At 37.3% G+C, this 25,349-nt stretch overlaps 1 protein-coding gene and 1 non-coding gene across 2 annotated transcripts in view; one reads left to right on the top strand and one right to left on the bottom strand.

Moving 5' to 3' along the window:
- Prkn (parkin RBR E3 ubiquitin protein ligase) overlaps positions 1 to 25,349 on the top strand; it is a 1,193,927-nt gene that overhangs the window by 17,251 nt on the left and 1,151,327 nt on the right. The window lies entirely within an intron of this gene.
- Positions 19,700 to 19,806, bottom strand: LOC127674263 (U6 spliceosomal RNA). The gene has a single exon (XR_007975315.1). It is a non-coding gene; the product is annotated as a U6 spliceosomal RNA (small nuclear RNA).

Raw genomic sequence — 25,349 nt, 5'->3', positions numbered from 1 at the left:
GGAATGAAGGTGTGAGAGCTTGCCTTCTTACAGGAAGGGTAAGGCAGTTTATATTCCAGACTACCTTAGGGTGGACATTTTAATCCTAATCTTTTTTATTAGAGTTTTTCTTTATTTATATTTCAAATGTTATTCCCTTTCCTCATTTCCCCTCTGAAAACCCCATCCCCCCTGTCATCAACCTACCCACTCCTGCTTCCCTGTCCTGGCATTCCCCTACACTGGGGCATTGAGCCTTCACAGGACCAAGGGCCTCTCCTTTTGCTGATGTCCAAGTCCATCTTCTGCTACATATGCGACTGGAGCCATGGGTCCCTCCATGTGTATTCTTTGGTTGGTAGTTTAGTCCCTGGGAGCTCACTCTTCTGTAGATTCTTGGTCTCGTACCTGTTACTCATCGTAGTAGACCCTTCATGCCAATATCAAGGACATGGCTGACACTGGCTGTCCTGTTAGTTGTGAGAGCAGTAGTTGATCTCACTTTTTGACTCTCAGACGTTCTGAGAATATCCAATTAAATTTCTAGGTCCCAAGTCTTAAGTTCAGAATTTAGTGTATCTGTTACCCTTTACCACCCCCTAAATAAGGCCCTTTGGGGGTTATTCTCTAGGAAATCTCTTGAACTCAAAATGTATTCCTATTAAAAACATTTAAAAAAAAAAACCTTTTCAACATTTTAAGGTTTCAGTTTAGCAAGGTAGTCCAGTGCTTTGTAACCAAGTTTAAATATGACTAAATGGGCTTAGCAAGAGGCAACTCTTCTTGTTAATACTAGTTTACAAGTCCTACATTTAGGGCTGACATTTAGTTCAAGCCTGAACATGAAAGAATAAACACAATCAATAGGCTCCACATTTACTGAGAGTGTAAACAATGGCAGTCTTATAGGGAAAAATCTAAACAGGAAAGAACTTTTTGCTCACTGTGTGTGTGCTGCTGGCTGCATCTGTTAGTGGATGCGCGGGCTTCACCCTCTGCCCTCTATTTAACAGTGGGCCAGGACCCTCATAATCACTGCCTTTCTTTGTATAGAATAGGGCCACATGGCCTACCTCTTAATAGGTTATCAGCATGGAATACAAATTCCTTAACCCTTTCCCTAACACACATTAAAGCTGCTTAGGCTAGGTCCTGAGTGTATGTGAAACACATGGAAAAACAGAATAAATTATAGCAACTCTTTAGTATATATCATACATCTAGATTTTTCTACTGAGAAGGCATTCTGTTTTTTCTATTCCAGATATTTAGAAATCTGTTTTAGGCTTAGTCATAGGGGTTAAAACAGAATCAAGCAATAGAATATAAGTTAATTAGCATAAATTAGAGATAAGAAATGAATATAAAGTGCAAATGTAAATTACTATAAAGATAGCATTGTTATAATTTTTATATTTTCCTCTTAAATGTGGAGAATTATTTTATTACAGTTAGTAGCCTTCATTATAGTCCTAAAATATTAAGGTAGTGAATGTACTTACTGCATGTTCATTCTTGTAAATCTAATATTGCCTTAGTTACAGTTCTATTGTTTGGAAACACCCTGACTAAGGCAGTTTGTAGAAAGGGTTTAACTTGGGGTTAGCGTAAAGCTTCATAGTTCATCACCATGATCATGCGAGAACCATGGCGGCCTGAAGGCAGGTGTGGTGTTGGAAAGTAGCTGAGAGCTACATCCTAATTCACAGGCAGAAAGCAGAAAGGAGACACACACACACACACACACACACACACAGAGAGAGAGAGAGAGAGACAGAGACAGAGACAGAGACAGAGACAGACAGAGACAGACAGAGACAGAGAGAGGAAAGAGACAGAGAGAGGAGGAGGAGGAGGAGGAGGAGGAGGAGGAGGAGGAGGAGGAGGAAGGGGAGAGGGAAGGAAGGAGGGAAGGAGGGAGGGGGGAGAAGACTGAGCTTCTTATGGACTTTTGAAGCCTCAAAGCCCATTCCCTCAAACAAAGCAATACCCATTCCAACAAGACCACATCCCTTGCCCCCTTTATTCATTGAAAATAGATTCTTTTCTCATATACTATATCCCAACCAAGAATTCCCCTTCCTCCAGCCCCCTACCTCCTCTCTCTCCTGGATCTACTCTCCCTCCATCTTTCTTCAGAAAAGAGCAGGCTTCTAAGAGACAACAACCAAACACAACAAAACAAAATACAATAAGATAAGGAAAAGGCCCATATGCCAGGGCTGGAGAAGGCAACTGGACAAGAGGGAAAAAGTCCCAAGAGCAAGGAAAAGAGTCAAAGACACACCCACTTCCACAGTTAGGAGAACCACAAAAACACCAAGCTATTAGTCACAGCATATAGCAAAGGACCTAGTGGCAGACCCTTGTGGGCCCCGTGCTTGCTGCTTCTGTGTCTCTGAGCATGTGATCTGCTGAGTTGATTCAGTGGGTCATTTTCTGGCGTTCTTCATTCCCTCTAACTCCTACAGTCTTTCTGCCTCCTCTTCCATGGAATTTTCTGAGCTCTGATGCGAGAGTCCCAGTAGAGATCCCTAAGTAGACACTCTGTGCATAATGTCTGCTCGTGGATCTCTTCATCTCTTCCAATCTGCTGCTGGGGGGAAGCCTTTCTGATAAGCACTGAACAAGGTACCAATCTATGAGCATAGCAGAATATCATTAGGAATTATTTCATTGCTCTAATCTATCTATCTATCTATCTATCTATCTATCTATCTATCTATCTATCTATCTATCTATCATCTATTTATTTTGACTAGTCATGTTTGGTTCTACTCTAGATCTCTAGTCTATCTATTCTCCTGGATATTCAAGCAGTGTCAGGCTTTGTCTCCCTCTGATGATGTGGGCCTCAAGTTAAATCAGACATTGATTAAGGCCACACCTTTTAATCCTTCCAAACAGTTTGGGTATCAGTCATTCAAATATATGAGTCTGTATGGGACTTTTTTATTCAAACCACCACAAATAGCTTATACTTTACCATATTAAACAAAGCATATTATATTTTTCTCCTAACCGTGTGGAAAGGTTGAATATAAAGTAAGACTTTCCTTTATGCCAAAACCCCACAGTGATATCTTAAGTAAACATTCAAATAGGAAATAGAAGCTGGATCTTTTCATTTTTACCTGAATGATTTTAACATGCTTTTGTGATTGAATCCATATAATACCCTTAGATATCCTCCAGTCACATTCGTGCAGTGAGGCCTTGCTCTGATACTGATGCATTAGGAAAGCTCACTTAAGGAGTTAAACATCTCTTACTTGTCAACACTGAGGTAATTACGTGCTATTAATTCTCATGTCATTTCAGAAAGTGCTATTTAAAACTATTCATTTCATCAGCTCCTAGAACTGGGATAAGGTAGGCAGCCTGCTGTAAACCAATTTAAGATGTGATTACATTGTTTTAGTCCTGCAGCACTAGAAGCAGAAAGTTGACTTAATGTGAATACAGCTTTTGAAAAGTCTCTTACATCGCTTACAAGATGAATGTGACTAGGCAGCCTTGAGAAGACAAAGGAGGTGATGGAGAAGAAAGGAGCTTTACTTCAGCCCTTTGCAGAATCAAGGCAGTAGGTAGGGAAGAGCCGAGGGAGAAAAACTGGAACCAGTAGTTTCTTTCATCTGTTTTATCGAAATGAAGCTTTTCTATGCATCTGTTCTGCAAATTATTAGCTGAGAATTAGAGGCATTTAACTTTTATGTAATGGTCCTCTGTAAAGAACTAGAGTAAGATTTTTTTTTTCTAAATAGAGGACATGGTTTCAAAGGAACAATTTTTGTAAACTAAAGACTCAAATGGATTACAGCAGATATTTGAAAATATTGATTTCTCTATCTGACCAAGATAATAGTAGTTGAAGTTGATCAATAATGCAAGTTTTATATAAGTGCTACTTTCTATGATTTGGATTCTTTTTGCTGTTTTTCATAATTGCTTTGAAGAATAATTGTTAAGATAAATTTTGGCTCAGATTTTAAAGATACCTCAGTTTATAAGTGACATTCAGTTGCATGGATACTCTATATGATAGATTTTAAGTGATTTGATTTTGTGTGTGCATGTGCATATGCACATGCTTGCACATGCATGTATTCACATGTGTATGTGGAGGTCTGAGACTCATGTTGTCCTCAGTTACTCCTTATGACATTTGTTAACTCTTCTACTGAACCTACCTAAAATAGAGGCAACAAGGCAAGACTAGCTGATCAGCAGGTCTCATATAGCTTCTTACCTCTTCCTCGAGCAAGGTATATCTGAATAATTATATGGGTGCTAGGGATCTAAACTTATGTCCTCAGACTTGTAAGTATTTCACCAGCATAGCCATCTCCCTAGCCTTGATTGATTTTTAAAAGAGATTTCTTGAATAGAAAATACATGGAAGTGAGTTAATGGAAACTATTCCCCACATGTGATCATTGGCTTCCATTATTTTGTTTTGAAGCATGTGCGTTTTCCATGTCATACCATTGCTAATTCTAAACATTATGGTGACAAACCTTATGGGTTAGGTGTGCCTTAACATACACAACTTAAAATGTCTTGATTCTTCTTCCCTAGCTTAATGTTGTCTCAAGCACAGGTATTTTCAGTGGTATAACATATGTGCTAGACTTTTTTATGTTTTTATGTTCAAAATGGTCAATAGTTTATGGAAGTTACTGATGTATTATAGCTAATTCTGATAATGACCCATTGAACTAAATTTTTGGAGAATATATAGCAAATATTTTAATACACAAAACTTACTTTTGATTATACTACTATTCTGATGAATGTTTACTTCTATTTTTAATTTTGATTGTTCTGTTCAGTGAGTGAGTATTATGAAATAAGATCTGTTATTGGTATAGTATTTCATTTATATGTTTCTTTGTACTACATGACAAGTTATTTTTCTTGTTTCCTGTAATTTCCTAAGTTTAGCTTTGACATATCCAAATTAATATTAGTTCTTAGATATTAACAGTTAACATCTCGATTCCTCAGAGAAGTGGGAGGGGGTTGATTGGGGAACGGGCAGAGGGAAGAGGGCTTATGGGACTTATGGGGAGGGGGGATCCGGGAAAAGGGAACTCATTTGGAATGTAAACAAAGAATATAGAAAATAAAATCCTAGTACCTTTATTCAGCAGGCTTTGGTGATCTCTGAGACGCCTTTACAAACAAAAGGAACTTTTAGATACAGCTAATGATCTCTTGGAACCTACAGTTTGGGGAGATGAAACAAAACACAGAATCTTAACAAAATGTTTTCTGGGGCACCTAACAAAGGAAATTTCTGCAGTGAATTGAATAATGGCTAACTCGTTAGAGAAGGAGCCCTGACTGAGACTGTCAAGGCTGGGCAGCAGTTTTTAAAGTTGAGAGTAATAGAAGGAATAGGAATGAAGCACGACTGATTAGTTTAAGGCTCGGATATTAAAGACTAGATAGAAGGGGTTGTGTTGGAGGAGAGCATCCAAAGGTATTAAATTTGCAATTCAGAAGGACCCAGTGGACAAAAGACAAGTGGGAACGATGTTAATGATTAACACTCACTATTTATTTGTTATATTTGAATGAAATGTGAGAGTTCTATTTTAATTCTCAAAATACATTGCTGTAGTTTGATGTTGTCATCTTACTTAAACTTAAGCTACATCTTAAGTTGTAAACTTAAGCTAGATCTTAGAGTCTTGATGATGGCCAACCAACTAGGAACTGTATAGCTGCAGTGAAAGCATGCAACCCTTTGCCTTCACAGAGTTCTCTGCCCTTTCACCTCTGCTGTACAATAAATGATGGGCCCAAGATGGACCCTGTTGTCCATACAAACTGATCATGTTTCAAAACTTTTAATCTCCTATTTTCAAAGGCGATTTCTTGAAACTCACTCTTCTCCATTGCTTCGTTGTTCTTTCAGTCACTCATATTTAAATGACTGGAGTTATTTTGCTCTTGAAATTAGCTTTGATTTCATATAACATGTTTGGATATAAGATGCCAAGAATAATGAACAATGAATAATAAATAATAATGAAAATTAAGAATAAAAGTTTTATCATATGATAAAATAATCATAGGGCTTGGGGCACATTTCTTTTGCTATATTTTAGTATTTGATTATAGATTGATTTTTCTTTTTCTTTCCAATAAAATTATTAAAAACCAAGAATTTGTTCTAGGAAAATAGTTTCATATCCATTCTTCTTTAATATTTTCTCCCTTACTTTTCTTACTATCATAAAGTGAGGCACCTGGCACTCAGTGTGTGTGCTGATTTATATTACCTGACGTGTTACAAAATGGGGAAAATGATGGTAGCCTTATTTCTTTTACAGTACTCTCTATCTAGCCAGTCCATACCTTTACTTACATGAGCTACTTCTGACAGCAATTGACTATTATTTTAACAATGACTATTACAAATTTATTAATGGACAAGGAAAAACTTAAAAACTGTTGAAGTACTATTGTACTGATGAACCATATCACCAGGTCTGATATTTTGTAGTTATCACTCTGGTTAAAAGTCATTTTTGGTAATAGTATGGGTTCTAGAAGTTTCAAATGGCTTATTTAGGAATGACATATAAGTTATTCTATTTGCAATAACTAAGTATTGAGAGAAAGATGGCACTGTGCCAATTTAACTAAATTCTCTACTATGGCCCAAGACCTATTAAGTCACTGAGAGTTTTTTTTTGTTTTTTTTTGTTTTTTTTTTGTTTTTTAAATTGGAACTTGGTACCAGACACATGAGTTCCTTCTTTAGAGTAGGCCTCAAAACCAACCATAAAATGTTTGGTTTCTCCCATAATAATCAAACCTGTGTTGCAACAGTGGGTAACAGAACTTGCCTGGAAAGTTAGTATTATAGGTTTTAGGGTTTCCATCTGATAAGTTCATTGATATACCTTTACCCTCTAGCAGCCTCCATTGTAACTTTTGCCACTATGAACTCTGGCTAATAGGGAGAAATCTAGTTTTGTTCCAGTTTGATTTCTGTATCTTGTATCTGTATATATTGGATCAGCAGTAGGGCCTTTTTCTTTTTCTTTGGAAAAAACATCTGTTATTTTGGGATCTAAAGCCCTTGGCCCCAGTGCATATCCAATGAACTCCAGTTAAGAGTCAACCATCTAGCTAATCATCCTGATCAATAATAGGGCCAGATGAGTAGACATCTGGATATATAGTCCCAGAAGTAGGAAGTGGATGCCAGGTGGAAGGAAGAGAAAGCAAGGGATTGGTCACTGTCCCTGCTACTTCGGTCGTATCTCTTACTGTGCCTAAGAGATTGCCATAAGGGCACCTACGTCTCCTGCTCTCACCCAAGAGGCCAGCATTCTCTTGGTGAGAGGTTAGGTAGTTAGTTTTCACAGGTCTCCAGGTTGCTCAGACTCTTCTTGCCCTTCTCTGACTTAATCTGCTCAAGCACTTGAACTGCTCTCATGAAGTGGCCAAGTCCTCAAGGGTCTGGGTGAGCTGACTGCAATTCTCAGGCAGGGAAGCTAGATATTTGTAGGTACTCTGAACAGCAATAAGGTATTAATCATATAGTTCTAATGGACATCCAAGAAGAATAGCAAGATCCTGTATTGTTTTGGGAGCTTTTGGAAGACTTTCTGACCAACAACATAAAAAGAGACATCACTCATGCACTAAGATTTTTGTTTCTTGTCAGTTGGCTATTAGGTTTATCATTATTCAAATCAAGAGAGCTGTTATCTGATCATTGTTTTTAGTTGGCTTACACAGTAGTAGGTTTTCCAGTGTTACTCATTTTGGATAACCCTTCCTTTCATCCTCAGCTCCTCTATGTGCATCCCCCCACTTCCTCTTAAACCCCTCTTCCCCAGTACTCAGCCTCTTACTCTTTATATCACTTATGTTCTGCTACCCAACCCTCGAGGCATCCGCAACTCCAAAGATTCATATCTTGTTTCCTGGTATCCACAGGGGCTCCAGTGACTAGTGGCAAACTTGTGGCTACATGGATGCCTCTGGTTAAATTCAGTGAAGCTCAAAATAAAACAAATATGCAGATGTGGAAAGCAATCTGCTGGAAGGAGGGACATTAGGAATGGGATGGAGTAGGCGATGGTGATTTTAATCAGCTTGCATCACACATATATGTTGTCTGTATACATAACATATATATATGTATATATATGTATGTATTAATTTGCATAATACATGAAATTGTCAAAGAACAAATTTAAGAAGAGATAAAACATTTTAAGATATTTTTATTGAGTTGGGGAAACAATGAGTGAAAAAAAAACCATGCTTCATCAGTAAAAATATTAGCTATCATTGCAGTTATGATTTTGCAGAGAAAGTCAAATCTTCACATTTGAATAGTTATTAATTCAGTAATATTTCAATGGCAATGATAGGGTGCTAAATGTGACTTCATTCTTTCATATTTTTAGTTTTATTAGTGGTAGTTACTAATGCTAAGAGTAATCAATGTTGAGAATATATTTAAAGTAGATTTTGAAATAATGCTTGATACAACTTCAGTTTCTGTGACCCAGAAATATTGATGCACCAATTTTCTGCATTAAAATTTTTCTTTTATTTTTGTCCTTGCTTAAATGGGAAATTGCTAGCTAAATGTGTTGGAGAATACAGTACTTTCAGGAAATGACAAGAAATATTGATTTACTTTATTCTTATTCCCTCAAGCAGAACAGCCATAAAATATGTTCAATTTCTTCTCATTTTTATCTCTAGATTACACTGACTTGTGGTGCAGATGACAGGTGTGGACATGATAGGAACATATTGACGTTTATGAGGGTTTGACTTCAAAGCTTCAAAGATGAAAAGCCTACTGAGAAATTCAACCAGGGCTTTATTCATGCAATTATTGTGGTTCTAAATTTTGCTAGTTATAAACACGAATACAGATCTGACATAGGAAATTCAATCAAGGACAATTCCTGTAAGACTAGAAGTTCACCTTCAATAAGTCAACATGAAAACTACTTTGGAACTCTTGGAAAATTTAAAGTATTGAACAAAATCCATATGCATAATTTTAAAGAGGGTCATTAAATGGAAATATATTCATGTTGACCTATGTAATTCCATGTTACTGATTTTGACATAAAAAGATGAAATTTTAACCCAATTTTTGTACAGTTTTCAAGTGTGTTAATTATCCTTTAGTTAGTCATAGGTAATTTCATTCTTTTATGTCTATTTGGGAGTGACTTAATTTAATTTTGAATAAATCAGAAGTCTCACTGCTTTAGGGAACTTGTCTGCTCATTTGCCATAGTTCATTAGGAATGTGTAAGCAGGCTGCCTTAAGGACATCATAATACCTACAGTGTGTGCACTCACTCCTTATATGTAGGTTCATTTCTGAAGGCTCTTATGTTTTGCTGAATTCCAATGATTACTAACTACCCCATGTCTTGAAGAGGGAAGTGGTATGACGAAGCTCCTAAGTGTAGCTATGGACCGTAAGACTACTACTGCCTTTCTCTGTTTCCTCTGTGTATAAGATATGGAATTGTTCCAGTATTTATCTCTGGCCTACACAGGTTAAGTAGACACAGATTTAGCGTAAGGTCATGGCATATGTGCATGTCAAGGTTCCTACGCAAGTTGTGTTAACTGACTCTTTGGTACTTTGCCTCTTGTTTAAGTGACTCACCCACTGCACACCTCCACAGGTAGTTCTTCACTGGAGACCACAATTAAAGACTCATGTGAGAGTAATATCTCAGATTCAGAAGAGTGAATCTGAATGTTTTGCAAGATCTGCATGTCAATAATCAACATTTATTGAAAGCAAAAATTATTGAAAGCATTTCACATTTTGGTACTAGAAGAATAAGCTTTGATGATGTCAGTTCCCTCATGTGTCTGTAAGAGATAGATCCACATGTAGAATACTCAAAAACTTGAGGAAACCATTTCTTTGGTGTTGAACATACAAATAATGACATGCTGCTGTGATTCTCCCACATTTACAATGGGTGTCTGGGTAGATGGCCACTCTCCTCCACAGAAGATGCTACTGCACTAGTGGAGGGCATTGTAAGGTGGTAGATAGGATTGGAAAAAAAGGCAAAATTGCCACTTCATTCAAGGATTTGTGGGCTTTACATGGCACAAGGTTAAGTTGGCCAGACTTCCTAATCTCTTAGCTAGGAATAGTCATCATCAGCAAACTGAAAATACAGACTGCATTGGACCGTTTTGAGTTGACGTCTGTAAGATGCTTCAGCAGAAACTACTTTTTATTTTGATGCACAGGGAAACAATGTCTGATCTTATGGGCTGTCTGGATAGGGGTCTTGGAAATAAACCATCAGTAATCGGGTTTTCAATCTGACTGTATAGAATCACAGCAGTCCATGAAAATGCTGCTACCTATTTACTTATGAGCCCACAGAAGGGAAACACAAGCAAACTTATAAATTTAATAGACCCAGGTATTTACAAAAAAGATTTCAGCCAGTCATGGTGGCACATACCTTTAATCTGAGCACTTAAGAGGTAGTGACAGGAGAATGTGAGTTTGAGGCCAGATTGTCAATATAATAAGCTTCAGGACAGCCATGGCTATACAGTGAGCCTCTGCCTCTAAAAAAAGAAAGAGATTTCATGTTTTCCAGCCACGGTACCTGAAGCTTCTCCTGCTGCTTCAGTGAGACTGAATACTTTTCCATTTCTTTTAAATGGTGATAGATTGTATTTTTATTGATTGGTTGTTTGGCAGAAATTTTTTTATACCCTAAACACTTGTTTTAGAAGAAAGTAAATAAATATATATAAAAACATTCACTAACTGGAAGGCACCAAATACATTTCAATAAATATTTATGAAATATTAGTTCTAAAAATGTTAATATACAATAAATTTGTTATAGGCCTGAGCATGGTGGATCAAACTTGTAATCACAACACTCAAAAGTGGAGGCACTAACAGAGTTCAAGAACAACCTGGACTGTGTATGACTCTGTCTGAAACCAACTCTCCTGTCTTTCCCCCAAATAAAGTTAGGTGTGCTTCACGGAGCTTGAGAAGTGATAGAAGGATAGTGGATAACAGTCATTTTTTAATAGTAAGACTTCTGACTCAGAGGATAAAGCACACTTGGATTCTTTCACTGTTATCCACACTTCTTTTGTTTTGGGATATGCAGTAAAGAGAACTATCATACAAAAATAATAGATGCATTTAGACACATTGATTATTTATTTTGCTATTTTCAAGGCAACTTTTTCTTTCCTTGGAGTTATATAAAAGTTGGCCCTTTTTTTAATAATCTGTTAAGTAGTGTTATATGTACCTGCATGTTTCTGTTATGAGAAAGTATCATATTTTTAATTAATTGAAAAATATTTTCTGCTAAAACATTTGATTCTTATTTGTTTGTTGCATTTTTTACTGTGGAACCCTTGGGAAGGGAATCTCCTCCATTCATAGCTGTTCTCTCTCTCTCTCTCTCTCTCTCTCTCTCTCTCTCTCTCTCTCTGCTACTCCTGGGCTGTAGATGGTAGGTCACAGTGGTCATGTTCTCATCTCACAAGGCACTGGTATTCATGGGTGTAATTGCTAGTGAGCTTGGCATATGGACCAATCAGAGAGGAATTACAGGGAGGCCCACCATGGGAAGAGGCTCAGAAGTGCAGCTAGCTCCTTGGTCGGTCCCAGCATTCATGAGGAAGATGACAAGTCTAGACTATTTTGGTCACTTTGCTATTTTTTTAAAGTAAATATAAATTGGCAAAATATTTTTCTAATTATCTGTCTAGAATGCCCTATCTTTTCATTTCTAGCTATAAATTTGGATATAATAAGGATATTCGTTCTAAGAAGCTTTTTCTGTCCCTGTGAAAATATTCAGAATGAGATATTTATCATATAGAGAGTTTTAAATTATTCACTTTCATTTAGATAAAGTTTTGCTTTTTGTGAGAACACATAAGAAATAATGCATGATCATGATATTGCTAATGAAATATTCCTTTTGTGTCTCGTCACCCTCTTGAACAAAGCTATGAATGATAAGACATGCATGGTATCAGTAGCATTTATTATTTGAAATTGTTAAAGAGAAAAATCGTAATATTTTTCAGAACCTTTAATTTTTATCCTTAAAGATCATCCCATTAATAAAAGAGGAAATAAAATAAATTCCTTATTTGACAGGATTTTAAAGGAACAAGAGATACTGGAGATATCCATTTTGAGTAATGAGAAGAAAGAAAGAGCACTCTATCTCCTGGTATCAGAGATTTCACATGGCTTGGTGGTGTCCAGGTTTATCCTTTCCTTGCCCCTGCATGGTATGTTAGGTGGGTGGCACAGGAAGTATGATTGAAGGGTGATATAAGTGGTGAATTTTTTTTGTTTTTATTTTGTTTTATTTTTTTATGGAAAAATATATGCTCTTCAAAACCATTTTTCTTCCACTCATAAATAAAAATGACTCCCTTTACATAATACTGATGCTATATGGAATTACACGAGCAGTGCCCATATGTAGTAGAAGACAATTAAACTCTATATCAGGTTGCTGAGTTTGAATAGCAGCTGTTTATTCAGGCCGTTGCCATGAGTAAACTGCTTAGTCATTCTGTGCCTGCTTGAGTTCCTGTCTGAAATAGGGACCTGTTTCAGTGCGGAAGCATCATAAAGTGCTAAGTGTTTCAGAGTATCATAGACATTCCCCAAGTGGGCACACAATAAATTTGAGGTATTTTTATGCATGCATGAAATCCCTAGAAAATGTAAAAAAAAACATTTTTTTAAGTTCATTTTTTTAAGTAGATATTTTAGCTAGAGCAAAATAGTTTTACTGATTTTTGGAAAATTCAAAATTCGCTTGAAACCTTAATTGGGGTATATTCTAAAGCATGTAAAAGTATTTAAAATATTTCTTTTGTAATATAAATGAAATATCTTTAATTTAGGGGATGTGTTTCCTATTCTGAGTCCTTTTGTCCTCAGAATAAAGACTTCTGACATATGTTATATTTCTGCAGTTGGTCATCCAACACGTATGTATTTGATTATGTTTATTTTTATGCTTATGATTATTTTGCTTTGGTTTGGTTTTGTCTTGTTTTTAAATTTTCCTTTAAATGGGATAGGTAGTCACTGGCCATAAAGTCTGTCCTACTGCATTTTTTACTGGACTTATCAGGCTTCTGATCCTATTACTTGAGATGAAATTATTGTTTATTCTCTATTGAATTGATTCACTCAGTGTTTCTTTACTTATTGGTGAGGCCCATCAAACACGATATTCCATTTCCTGAAGAATTGTTTCTTCTTGGTATAAAGATATTTAGATCCATTTTGTATCTCCTTGAGGGGAACATGCAATGTTACATTAGGTGTAACATTCTTGTCAGAATGTTAGTTTGAGGAACTAACTCAATCAGCAGCACTCTTTGACACCTACAATGTCAGTACACAGCAGATCCAAATAATGTTAAAAAACATTCCTGTGTTAATGTGATAGACACAATTTTAAAACTGGGTGGACTCAGCTCAACTGGCAGCGGTTGTACTGGAACAGGATGGTGAGCATCTTTTCTTAGCTAACCTTTGTTGGTGCTTTGTGGTGACCAGATTCAGAGACTTCCCATTTGACTTGTGTGTGTTTGTTTGTGTTGATATTTAACTTCTCTCCATAAGAATGGTGCCCTCTGAGTGATTCCCCTGAAGTGAACTAAGAAAAAAACATAAATTATAAATCACAGAAGGGCTGCAGAGCCTTTGTAAGAATGAAGCCTGTGCTCTGTAAAACCATTCTGTTCACCTGATCTTGACAAATTAGGAGCAGCAAAAACAGACTCCTGTTTGCGAATGTCTGACTTAGAAATGCATCAATATTTAGTCCTTTTATAAAATCTCAAAAGGATAATGGGGAACTGTGTTTTTTCATAAACAACTGTCTCGCTTATCTTTGTGGTTTAATGTTGTGAGCTAATACCTTTATGTCGGGTTAAGCTTTATGGTTCAATTTCTTTCATAGTCCTTGAGAAACAACCAGGGGAAAACAAAACACAATTATAAAGATGCCCACTCCATAATCATTTAGTCTTGTTTGCAGCAGAACCTGATCCTTTTCAAGTGCATATCTCCTATGTATTAAGCTGATAAGCAAAGAAAATAAATAAAACTCCTTACAGGAGCAGCAATTGTTTATCAATAGCTGGCTTATGTTGGAATCTCTGCAGGAGGATTAGGAGTTGTAGCCACATTGAGATGTAAAATATGTAACACTAAACAAGAGGGCTTTTAAAGCCCACTAAATGTGTAAGCGCTTGGTACTTATTCAAGTGTAGTTGCCATAGAAAATTTTGTTTTATGAAAGATGATAACAGTTGTGTATTTATTAGATAGTTATCTAGCATTTTTGATCTATTCTTTATTTTTATTAGAAAGTTACCTAACATTTTGAGTGTGTTTTTCTCCATTTTATTAAGATACAAAATACAGATCATGAAATCTCTGAGTCTTGCATGTAGAGATAATGTTTCTGTGTGCATATACTCATGTCCTGATCATCTAATTGTCTTGTAGAATATTCCTTTTTTTAATTTATTTTTTTATTGAATATCATTTTCATTTACATTGCCAATGGCAAAACCTTTCCCGATATCTCCCCTAAAACCCCCAACCCCTCCCCTTCCTCCTTCCCCCTGCCTCCACCTATATGCCTCTCCACCCAACACACTCCCCCCCCCCTCAGTTTCCCTTTGTTCGGGCCACCTAACAATGCCTTCCTTTGCCACATTTTTTGGCTGGAACCATGTGTACCCCTTGGTTGATGGTTCAGTCCCTGGGAGTCTTGGGGCATCTGGGTGTCTGAAATCATTGTTCTTCCCATGGGGCTGTCAACCCCTTCAGCTCCTCCAGACCAACCTCCAGCTCCTCCATTGAGGACCCCATACCCAGTTCAATAGTTGGTTGCTAGCATCTGCCTCTGTATGTGTAAGGCTCTGGCAGGGCCCCTCCGGAGACAACCATGGCATGCTCCTTTTGATATACACTTCTTGTCATCCTTAGTAGTGTCAGGGTTTGTTGACTGTTTATAGGATGAATCCCCAGGTAGGGCAGTCTCTGGGTGGCCTTTACTTGAGTCTCTGCTCCACACATTGTCTCCCTTATTATTGCTCCTGTGACTGTTTTGTTCCCTTTCTTAGAGGAACCAAAGCAGCCTCTCTTAAGTCCTCCTCCTTCTCGAGCTGGGTGTATTATAGCTTGCTTATTTTGAGCTTTTGGGCTAACATCCATTTATTAGTGAGTGCATACCATGTGTGTTCTTTTGTGATTGGGTTGCCTCACTCAGGATGCCACTTTCTAGTTCCATCCATTTGCCTAAGAATTTCATGAATTCATTGTTTTTAACAACTGCATAGTACTCCATTGTGTATGTATACCGTAGTTTCTGCATTCATTCCTCTGTTGAGGACATCTGGGTTCTTTCTATCTTCTGGCTATTATAAATAAGGCAGCTATGAAGATAGTGGAGCATGTGTCCTTATTACATATAGGAGCATCTTCTGGGTATATGCCCAGGAGTGGTATAGCTGCGTCCGCTAGTAGTACTATGTCTAATTTTCTGAGGAATCGTCAAACTGATTTCCAGAGTGGTCTTACCAGCTTGCAATCCCACCAACAATGAAGAAGTGTTCCTTTTTCCTCACATCCTCTCCAGCAACTGCTGTCCCCTGAATTTTTCATCTTAGCCATTCTGACTGGTGTAAGGTGGAATCTCAGTGTTTTTGATTTGCATTTCCCTGATAATTAAAGATGCTGTGACCAACCAACCAGCTCAGCCAGGTACGCAGGGAACAACAGAGTGAACAGTCAGTCAGGACACAGTCTGACTGGATTCCTTTTGCACATAGGAGCTGGGCAGCTAGCTCTACAGCTGTCTGGTCTCTGCAAGGGAGCATCTGACCTGCAGGGAGTCCTGCTGTTAGAGGGTGCCCTGCGGTCTGAGGTCGCCACCATTTTGGCTCCTGTGACCAAGCAGCCAGCTCAGCCAGGTATGCAGGGAACAACAGAGTGAAAGACCGCTCAGGACACAGTCCGCCTGAGATGGAGAATATTTCTAAGTCATAAAGCTTCCCATTTATGTAATGCTCACTGACAGTGCCTTGTGTTCGAGACTCTAAGAGTTAAAATGTAAAAATAGTCTGTCTTTTAGAATATCTGCATAGACTCTGCTAGTTAAGCCTTCTCAATTTGAAAATCTGAAATCCAAATGCTCCAAAATTCAAAATTCTTTGAACCAATAGTCAAAAAGTTTCAAATTTCTTTGTTTAATAATTATTTTTTGGTATCTTACTGTAGATTAATTTTGCTTGTCCTTAAACATCAAGTAGATGGGATTATGTTTTATGAATTTTTTAAAGTCATTATTATATTTATGGAATTTAAATATATATAGCCCAATACTATATGTAATTTGGGCATTTGTCTAATGACTTGATTGTTTTTCAGTTCAGGCTATTTATTTAAGCAAAATATGACCCTAGTTTAAACACAGAAGTTATAATAACCTAGACAGTCCAGTATCAGTGGACTGTTATGATTTTTGTACCTGAAATGTAGCACTAGGTAATAAATCTAGTGTTAATGTAAGGGTCCTCAAAAGATCCTTTTCTGTTGTTCCAGCCAGTCCAAGAGCAATAAGCTCTCCATTGTGTAAATTATCAAAATCTTAATATTCATACATACTGGCTGGAGGTTGTAAATTGCCATTCTTGCAGTCATGCTGAGAATCAAATTGCATTTTTGAGCCAGTGACACCCTTGTTAAGCCTTCCCACTGGTATGATAATTAGAGATTCCTGCTAGGTTTGGCCTATTTAAAAAAATGTAGAACAGGTGGGAAAATTTACCTTTATGTCTTCAATAACAAATTGTTATTGTTTCACAGAAGGGTAATTTTTGTATTTTATGTGATTTGTTTATAATCAACAGTGTGTTACTTTTCTGTCATTTTAAAGTCTATAACCCATGCAGTAAGATGACCATGTTAAAAAAGAGCTTGTTGACTTCTGAGCAGTACTTCTCTAAAAGCTTTCCTAGAGAGAGGAACTGGAAGGAGACTTAGGTCCTGCTAATACAATAGGATTTGTGGCTCTTTCTTTTATAGTATCATACTTCATGAACAACAATTAATGCTGACAATCAATTTCTGTGCATTGCCAAGTGCTAAGGACCACTTTCCATACCAGTCCAATGCCGTTGGATGTTATGGACGCAATCTTGTCTACTCTTCCCTAAATTATTGTTAAGGAATGAGCCCTCGGTTTGATGCCATTTAGAGATGGTGTTGTTGGAGGCAGTTATAGTGAGAGGAAGGCATGAAGCTGGAGCTCTTATAGTGAGGTTAGGGGCTTTATAAGAAGAGATACCACACAGCCTGCACTTGTCCTCTCCTTGCCATGTGAGGACAGAGGATAACAGCTGTCTAGAAACCAGAGGACCTGCATACGTGCTGCACCTTGTTGTCATACAGAGTTTGAACACTCACCGCCAGGAGTGTGAGAAAATACGTGGTTTGGTTGTTATTCTTTTTTTTTTTTAATATTTTTATTTTCTATATTCTTTGTTTACATTCCAAATGATTTCCCCTTTCCTGGATCCCCCCTCCCCATATGTCCCATAAACCTTCTTCTCTCCATCCCTTCTCCAATCACCTCCCTCCTTTTTCTCTGTCCTTATATTCCCTTCCCATGCTAGATCAATCCTTTCCAGGATCAGGACCCTCTGTACACATCTTCATGGGAGTCATTTGTTATGCTATTTGTGCCTTGGGTATTCAGGGCTTCTGGGCTAATTAATATCCACTTATCAGAGATTGCATTCCATGTGTATTCTTTTGTGACTGGGTTACCTCACTTAGGATGATAATTTCCAGATCAAACCATTTGCCTAAAAATTTTGTGAATTCATTGTTTCTAATTGCTGAGTAGTATTCCATTGTATAAATATGCCACATTTTCTGTATCCATTCCTCCTTTGAGGGGCATCTGGGTTCTTTCCAGCTTCTGGCTATTATAAATAAGGCTGCTATGAACATAATAGAGCATGTGTCTTTATTGCATGCCAGGGAATCCTTTGGGTATATGCCCAGGAGAGGTATAGCAGGGTCCTCTGGAAGTCTCATGTCCAGTTTTCTGAGGAACCTCCAGACTGATTTCCACAGTGGTTGTACCATCTTACAGCCCCACCAGCAGTGGAAGAGTGTTCCTCTTTCTCCACATCCTCGCCAACACCTGCTGTCTCCTGAGTTTTTGACCTTAGCCATCCTGACTGGTGTAAGGTGAAATCTCAGGGTTGTTTTGATCTGCATTTCCCCAATGACTAATGATATTGAACACTTCTTAAGGTGCCTCTCGGCCATCTGAATTTCTTCAGGTGAAAATTCTTTGTTAAGATCTGTACCCCATTTTTTAATAGGGTTATTTGGTTCCCTGGGGTCTAACTTCTTGAGTTCTTTGTATATATTGGATATTAGCCCTCTATCAGATGTGGGGTTGGTGAATATCCTTTCCCAATTTGATGGTTGCCGTTTTGTCCTTTTAACAGTGTCCTTTGCCTTACAGAAACTTTGTAATTTTATGAGGTCCCATTTGATCAATTCTTGATCTTAAAGCATAAGCTATTGGTGATCTGTTCAGGAACTTTTCCCCTGTGCCCATGTCCTCAAGGGTCTTCCCCAGTTTCTTTTCTATTAGTTTCAGTGTGTCTGGTTTTACATGGAGGTCCTTGATCCACTTGGAGTGAAGTTTAGTACATGGAGATAAGAATGGATCAATTCGCATTCTTCTGCATGCTGACCTCCAATTGATCCAGCACCATTTGTTGAAAAGGCTATCTTTTTTCCACTGGATGTTTTTGGCTCCTTTGTCGAAGATCAAGTGACCATAGGTGTGTGGATTCATTTCTGGATCTTCAATTCTATTCCATTGGTCCACTTGTCTGTCACTGTGCCAATACCATGCAGTTTTTAACACTTTTGCTCTGTAGTATTGCTTGAATTCAGGGATACTGATTCCCCCAGAATTTCTTTTGTTGTTGAGAATAGTTTTAGCTATCCTGGGTTTCTTGTTATTCCAGATGAAATTGAGAATTGCTTTTTCTAACTCTGTGAAGAACTGAGTTGGGATTTTGATGGGGATTGCATTGAATCTGTAGATCGCTTTTGGCAAGATGGCCATTTTAACTATATTAATCCTGCCAATCCAGGAGCATGGCAGATTTTTCCATTTTCTGAGGTCTTCTTTGATTTCCTTCTTCAGAGACCTGAAGTTCTTGTCATATAGATCTTTGACTTGTTTGGTTAGAGTCACACCAAGATACTTTATATTGTTTGTGGCTATTTTGAAGGGTGTCGTTTCCCTAACTTCTTTCTCAGCCTGCTTATCCTTTGAGTATAGGGAGGCAACTGATTTGCTTGAGTTGATTTTATAACCAGCCACTTTTCTGAGGTGTTTATCAGCTGTAGGAGTTCTCTGGTGGAGGTTTTCGGGTCACTTAAGTAGACTATCATGTCATCTGCAAATAGTGATAATTTGACTTCTTCCTTTCCAATTTGTATCCCCTTGACCTTCTTATGTTGTCTAATTGCTCTAGCTAGAACTTCAAGTACTATATTGAAAAGATATGGAGAGAGAGGACAGCCTTGTCTAGTCCCTGATTTTAGTGGAATTGCTTCAAAAATATGGAATGCTTCACGAATTTGCGTGTCATCCTTGCGCAGGGGCCATGCTAATCTTCTCTGTATCATTCCAATTTTAGTATATGTGCTGCCAAAGCGAGCACGATTTGGTTGTTATTCAAGCAACCAGTCTAGCAAGTTGAACATTCCTGTCCTGGTTATCTTGGTTGTCAGCATGACAAGCCTAGGATAAGCCACTGGTCTCCTGACACGCATGTGAGCACTCATCTAGATTAGCTAGCCTCTGTACATGCCTGTGTGGATTGTCTAGATTGGGTTAAGGGGAGTGGAAGAGTCACCTTAGCTGTGAGTGGCACCCTCCTTCAGAGTGGTTCCTGGGCTGAACAAAGGACAAAAGGGACCAGAAACTGGAATTCATTAACCTATGCTTCCTGGCTGGGGATGCCTCTCACCAGCTTCTGCAGTCTCCAGCTGCCTTTACTTCAACCCTTTCCTCCTCATTGCTTTGTGCTTGTGTTTTGTTACAGCCACTAGAAAGTAACTAATATGATCCCTTCTGGAAAGCCTAGGGCTATAGGATAGTAAACACTTTAACTTTTTTTTTTTTGAATGTTTGTATAAACTATACTTGTTAAGTATCTCTGATTAGAACATCTGAGATTCAGAATGCTACAAGGCCCAAACTTTTTGAATAACATATATTTAGGATTTTACAGCATTTGGAATTTGAATTTTCAAATTAGGGTTGCCTTAACTTGTATCTTATTGCAGTAACCAAAGCTGACTAACATGATTACTGTTCTAATCGTATTGTAATCATATGACTGCTGTTAAGAATGAAGTAGCTTAGGATACACCTTTAATGTCAATCTTTATGTATGCTGGCTTATTTTGATGATTTGTGGCCCTTCATTGAATGTCCCAAATAATTTATTTTTAGCCCAAAAGATCAAGCCTCCCTCATATACAAATGGTTCTTTACACCTTGGTTAAGTACCTCCGTTTCATTCTTACAAGACAAAAAAAAGACAAAACTTCTGTCAAACCATCTTATTATTCCCCCTGTCTATACACTCAGTGTGAATTGTTTATTCCTCCCTTTATTAAATAATATTTGATTCCATTGAACTGTGCTCAGAATTTCAAAGTAGCTCTGCACTATCAGTTACCCAAAAGGATTTTACTTATTTTTAGGTATTAGTAAACCATGTTAATATTTATAGTTAATTAATACTTAAAACATAATCTTTCACTTTAGTGATTACTTCTATTTTGGATAAAAAATATAATTTGTTTTATACTTTGTTTGAGACTTTAAAAATCATGTGAATTGCTTTAGCCACTCTATCCCTAACCTGGGTGGTGCTGAGACCTGAGATGTGGTCTGTCTGTCCAGTAGTTTGTACATTGCTCTGTCAGGATGGGAACTGGTGTTCTTGTTCTTCCTCTTCAACTGCCACTCCACCCATGAGGCAGCACTTGTGTTTCTGTAATATTTAGTACATAATTAATAGCGATAGAAAAGAGAGAAAGATAGCAACATTAATGCCCACAGTTAACATTCACTGAGCTGTGGAATAAATAAGAAAATACATGGTAGAAAAGAGTTTACTGGGAAAAATGTCTTCTTCAATTTGGGGAAATGGTTTTGTTGATGAATGTTGTCTAGAATCCTTGGTCACAGTTAGCAATGTGGATGTTGGTAATGGTGGACACAGATACTGTTATTTTAGTCAGTTTTCTTTCAATTAGTAAATCCCTTCTGTTTTCCTTTCTTTCTGTGTAAACTACATAATGCGTAATCTGTTTGCATCAAGGAAGAAGGAGTTGACTTTTCATTTACTATCCTTGTCTCCTTTCTGTTGCTTTGATAAAACACCGACCAAAGGCAATTAGAGCGAGAAGGGCTTGTTTCAGTTTTGGGTTATAGTTCATAACTTAGGGAAATCAGGGCAGGAACCCAAGGAAGGAACTTGGCGATAGGAGCTGAGAGGAGGCAAGGAAGGGCTCTGCTACCTGGCTTGCTCCCCGTGGCTTGCTCAGTTTCCCTTCTTACACAGCTCAGGATTGCTTGCCCAGGGCCACATCACCTACAATGTGCTGGGCCCTTCCACATCCCTATTACTTACGAAATTGCTCCTACAGACTTGCCTGCTGGCCAGTCTTAGGGATGCATTTTGTCAATTGAGGTTCCTTCTTCACAGATATTCCTGGCTGTGTCAAGTTGGCATAAAAACCCTAACCACTATAGTTATTTAATGAAAGTGGGATTCCTATAGCTTTCATTTGTCTTAAATGTTTCTTTTTTCTAACAACCTCATTTTTTATTTTTATGACACGTGTCATAAATTCAAAATGTATATTTCATATTATAAATGTTTTTAAATTGGTTATATTTTACATTTTAAGTTATTCTTTTTATAAGCACCTTTTGATAAAATGAATTAATACATATGTTACATCTGCGTGTTTACATTGCTAGATATATCTATAGGGAGACAATCTTGTTATGATCTCTTTTTTAAGTCATAAGATGTTTTTCTCTGGCTTTGTTTCAAGTAATTTTCCTTGCTAATATTGACCATAGTTTACGATAAGTAACCTTCTTATATTCTGCAGCAAAGGTGACCTCCTGAAATACATATTGTTATGCATGCTTCATTTTATATATGTGGAAACAGATTTACAGAACCAACAGAATAATAAGTTTCTGACCTCTGACCCCAGCAGGTAGGTTTGTTTTTCTAGCTGCCCTGGTTCTCTAAGTCAACATTAAGATATATGGTGTAGCATTTACTTAATAGCAGTTAACCAGTAATATTAATTGCTATGGTGATGGGATCCTTAACTTTATGAATTATTTAGTGACCTTGAAAAGTAGATATAATTTTTGAATTGTATAGAAAGCCACGAAAAATTAGAATACTTTTAGTGCAACTTAATTCTTAATGCCTACAATTTATGCTGTCTCAATTTTCTTGGCAGAAAAGTTCAGTTTTAAATCTCAAGAGTAGAAAACATCGAAGAGGGCCTGAGGATCTCGGCATACTTCAACAAAGATAATTGGTCTTTTGTGGCGTTCAGACCATGTCAGTAAAATCTGGCCTGCGTATTCAAAAGGACGGCAGTCCATTAATTTTAAATCGACTGGAACATCTTCTTACAATGATGAGGATAAATCAAGAATATTAAATAAACATCCTAATAGGAATGTGTAATCTGTAATAAAATATCAGCTGCACAAGTGTTGTAACTTGAGCTTCCATGACTGTTCGCTTGTAAATTGTATCATTACTGCTTCACCAGGTCCTTCTCAAATAAAGCAGGGTGGGAGATTGCTCCTAAATTCTTATCATCATAGGGGATTTTGTTAATGTTTCAGGTGCTAATTTCTCAAAAGAACTTACTCCTTTGACTTATTTTCCAGAAAAAATATTGTATTTTTCTAAAATTCTTATTTTGTGTTTTGCTTTTCTGTTTCCCCAAGATAAAGGCAAATATATTTACTGTCTAGGAAGGATAGATGCTGGTAGAACTCATTTCATTTCAGAGTAAATTCTTGTTTTTTCAAGTACACAAACCTTTAAAATGTGATTTGTGTGTGTGTGTGTGTGTATGTGTGTGTGTGTGTGTGAATATATTAGGTGCTAGCAATGCCGTCTACAGACAGTAGCCCAAATGCATAATGATTTATGACTCACTTTCTCATCAGGCCATGACCACATTCCTTTCTCTAGCATAGTCCCCCTCAATGGTCTGAGGTTGCTGATACAGCACAGACTAGAAACTTTTCTCCTTGTAGGTCACTGGTATCTGTGTTTAAAGAGCAGCTCTTTGTAACAGGATCTTCTTTGATGTTAAAGACATTCTACTTTGTGTCTTAAGGTTGTCATTGATGATGACTAAGTAGCCAGTGTTACTGAAACACTAGACTTTTTTTACTTAAATTGCTACATTTTAGTAGCTACTGTTTTAGACCACACTGGTCTAGACTAAGATGGACTCCTTCCCTTTACTATTGGAGAAGTGTGTATAGATGATCCAGAAAACTGTCAAGTATTTTACATTTTTAATACTATATGCTCATTAAATAACATTTAAAGATCCAACGAAGAAAGAAAGGTAGAAATCTGTCCCTTAAAATCTGCCATTCAAGTTTCTAGTGAAATTCACTTGGCCAGTGAGATGGCTTATGATGTGTAGGAGCCATGGAGCCTGATGACCTGAGCTCCATTCCCAGAACCTACCGTTCTGGGAGACAGAAAGAGAGAAAGACTCCTTGATGTCATCCTCTGACCTCAACATACGCACAGGACACACATCATAACACATCTCTATGCATTAGTAAATGAATAAGTACATAAATAAATATGATAAAACTTTTAAAAGACATTGAATTTGTTAGTAATTTTGGTTCTAGGAATTCTTTTAATATATAATTATCCTTGTAGAATTCTGAGACAATATAATATCATGAGATTAGTTTGTTCTGATTGTCTATGTAACTTCACAACCTTCCAACAACTTTATAAGGGAATCTCTCCTTGGCCAACTTCTGTGCTGTTGCTGATACATTATTTTGCTTCCACATTTTCTTTTATACAGCGGAAAATAAAGTGAAAAAATTAATGTGTTGGTTTTTGCTGTTGAGCAGAGAGAAATCTTCATGGCAAGTTTTAGACATTAAAAACTCCATGCGAACTGAGAGAGGAAGGAGAAGTCCCTCCACTGTGGCTACTTTTTGTTCTGTTTGTCTCGCCTGTGTTAACATCAACTTGAAAGAAGAACATGGATTTTGCAGTCTCTTTTTCAATATTTATCTCCTTGTGAATACTGTGAAAAGAATAATGACAATTCAGAAAAATAGCTTATGGTAAAATCTCTCGCTGGGCAATCTTAAAATTGTGTGCTGGATGTTAGGTCCAGAATACTCACTGTAGGTTGTTGTTCTCAAAGCCTAGACAGACATAAAAGTAATTTATGAGAAGAATGAGCATTATGTGTCCCATAAAAATATTTGGATTTATGTTGTTACTCACCTAGTTAATCTTTAGTACTGAGTTTATGTCTTGGTTTTAAAAAATTGGCTTACAAGGCCACATGATCTTTAGAGAAGTGGGTTCATTTAAGCAAATCTGCCTGGCTTGAGAGCTAGCCTGCTCACTGTCCTTCCATTGGCCAAGGGTGCTTATGGTGTTCAGCTATGTGGTAACTTCACATTCACTCACAACAAACCTTGATATAGGTCAGTAACCATGACCCTGTTGTGCATTCACATATCTGTGGCTCTGCACATAACACCATTTGATGAATAAACCAGAATCATATTTAATGCATTTGGTTCTTTGAGGAAGGAAAAATGTCTTTTTCATATGAATGAAAATTGAAACAGAAACAAAAAGAACAAACATAAACAGCAGCGTTTTTTTCTCAGCCTTTTATTAGTGAGAATTTTTATACAGTGAGTTGAGATTTGATCATATTCACCCTTCCTACACTTCTCAGATTTGTTCCCTCTTCCCTCTCAACCAACTTTGTTTCTCCTTGTTTGTTTGTTTTTTCACTCACCAAATTCAATTTGTGCTGCCCCTATATTCGTGAATCTGGTTGTCTTCTACTACTATTCTGCTAAAGGTAGTATTAAATGGACTCCCGATGACTTAGCATTATTCCCATAGATCATATC

This window comes from Apodemus sylvaticus, chromosome 23, assembly GCF_947179515.1.
Source record: "Apodemus sylvaticus chromosome 23, mApoSyl1.1, whole genome shotgun sequence".
In the NCBI taxonomy this organism is placed as follows: Eukaryota; Metazoa; Chordata; class Mammalia; order Rodentia; family Muridae; genus Apodemus; species Apodemus sylvaticus.
This window is presented reverse-complemented; position numbering and strand designations above follow the sequence as displayed.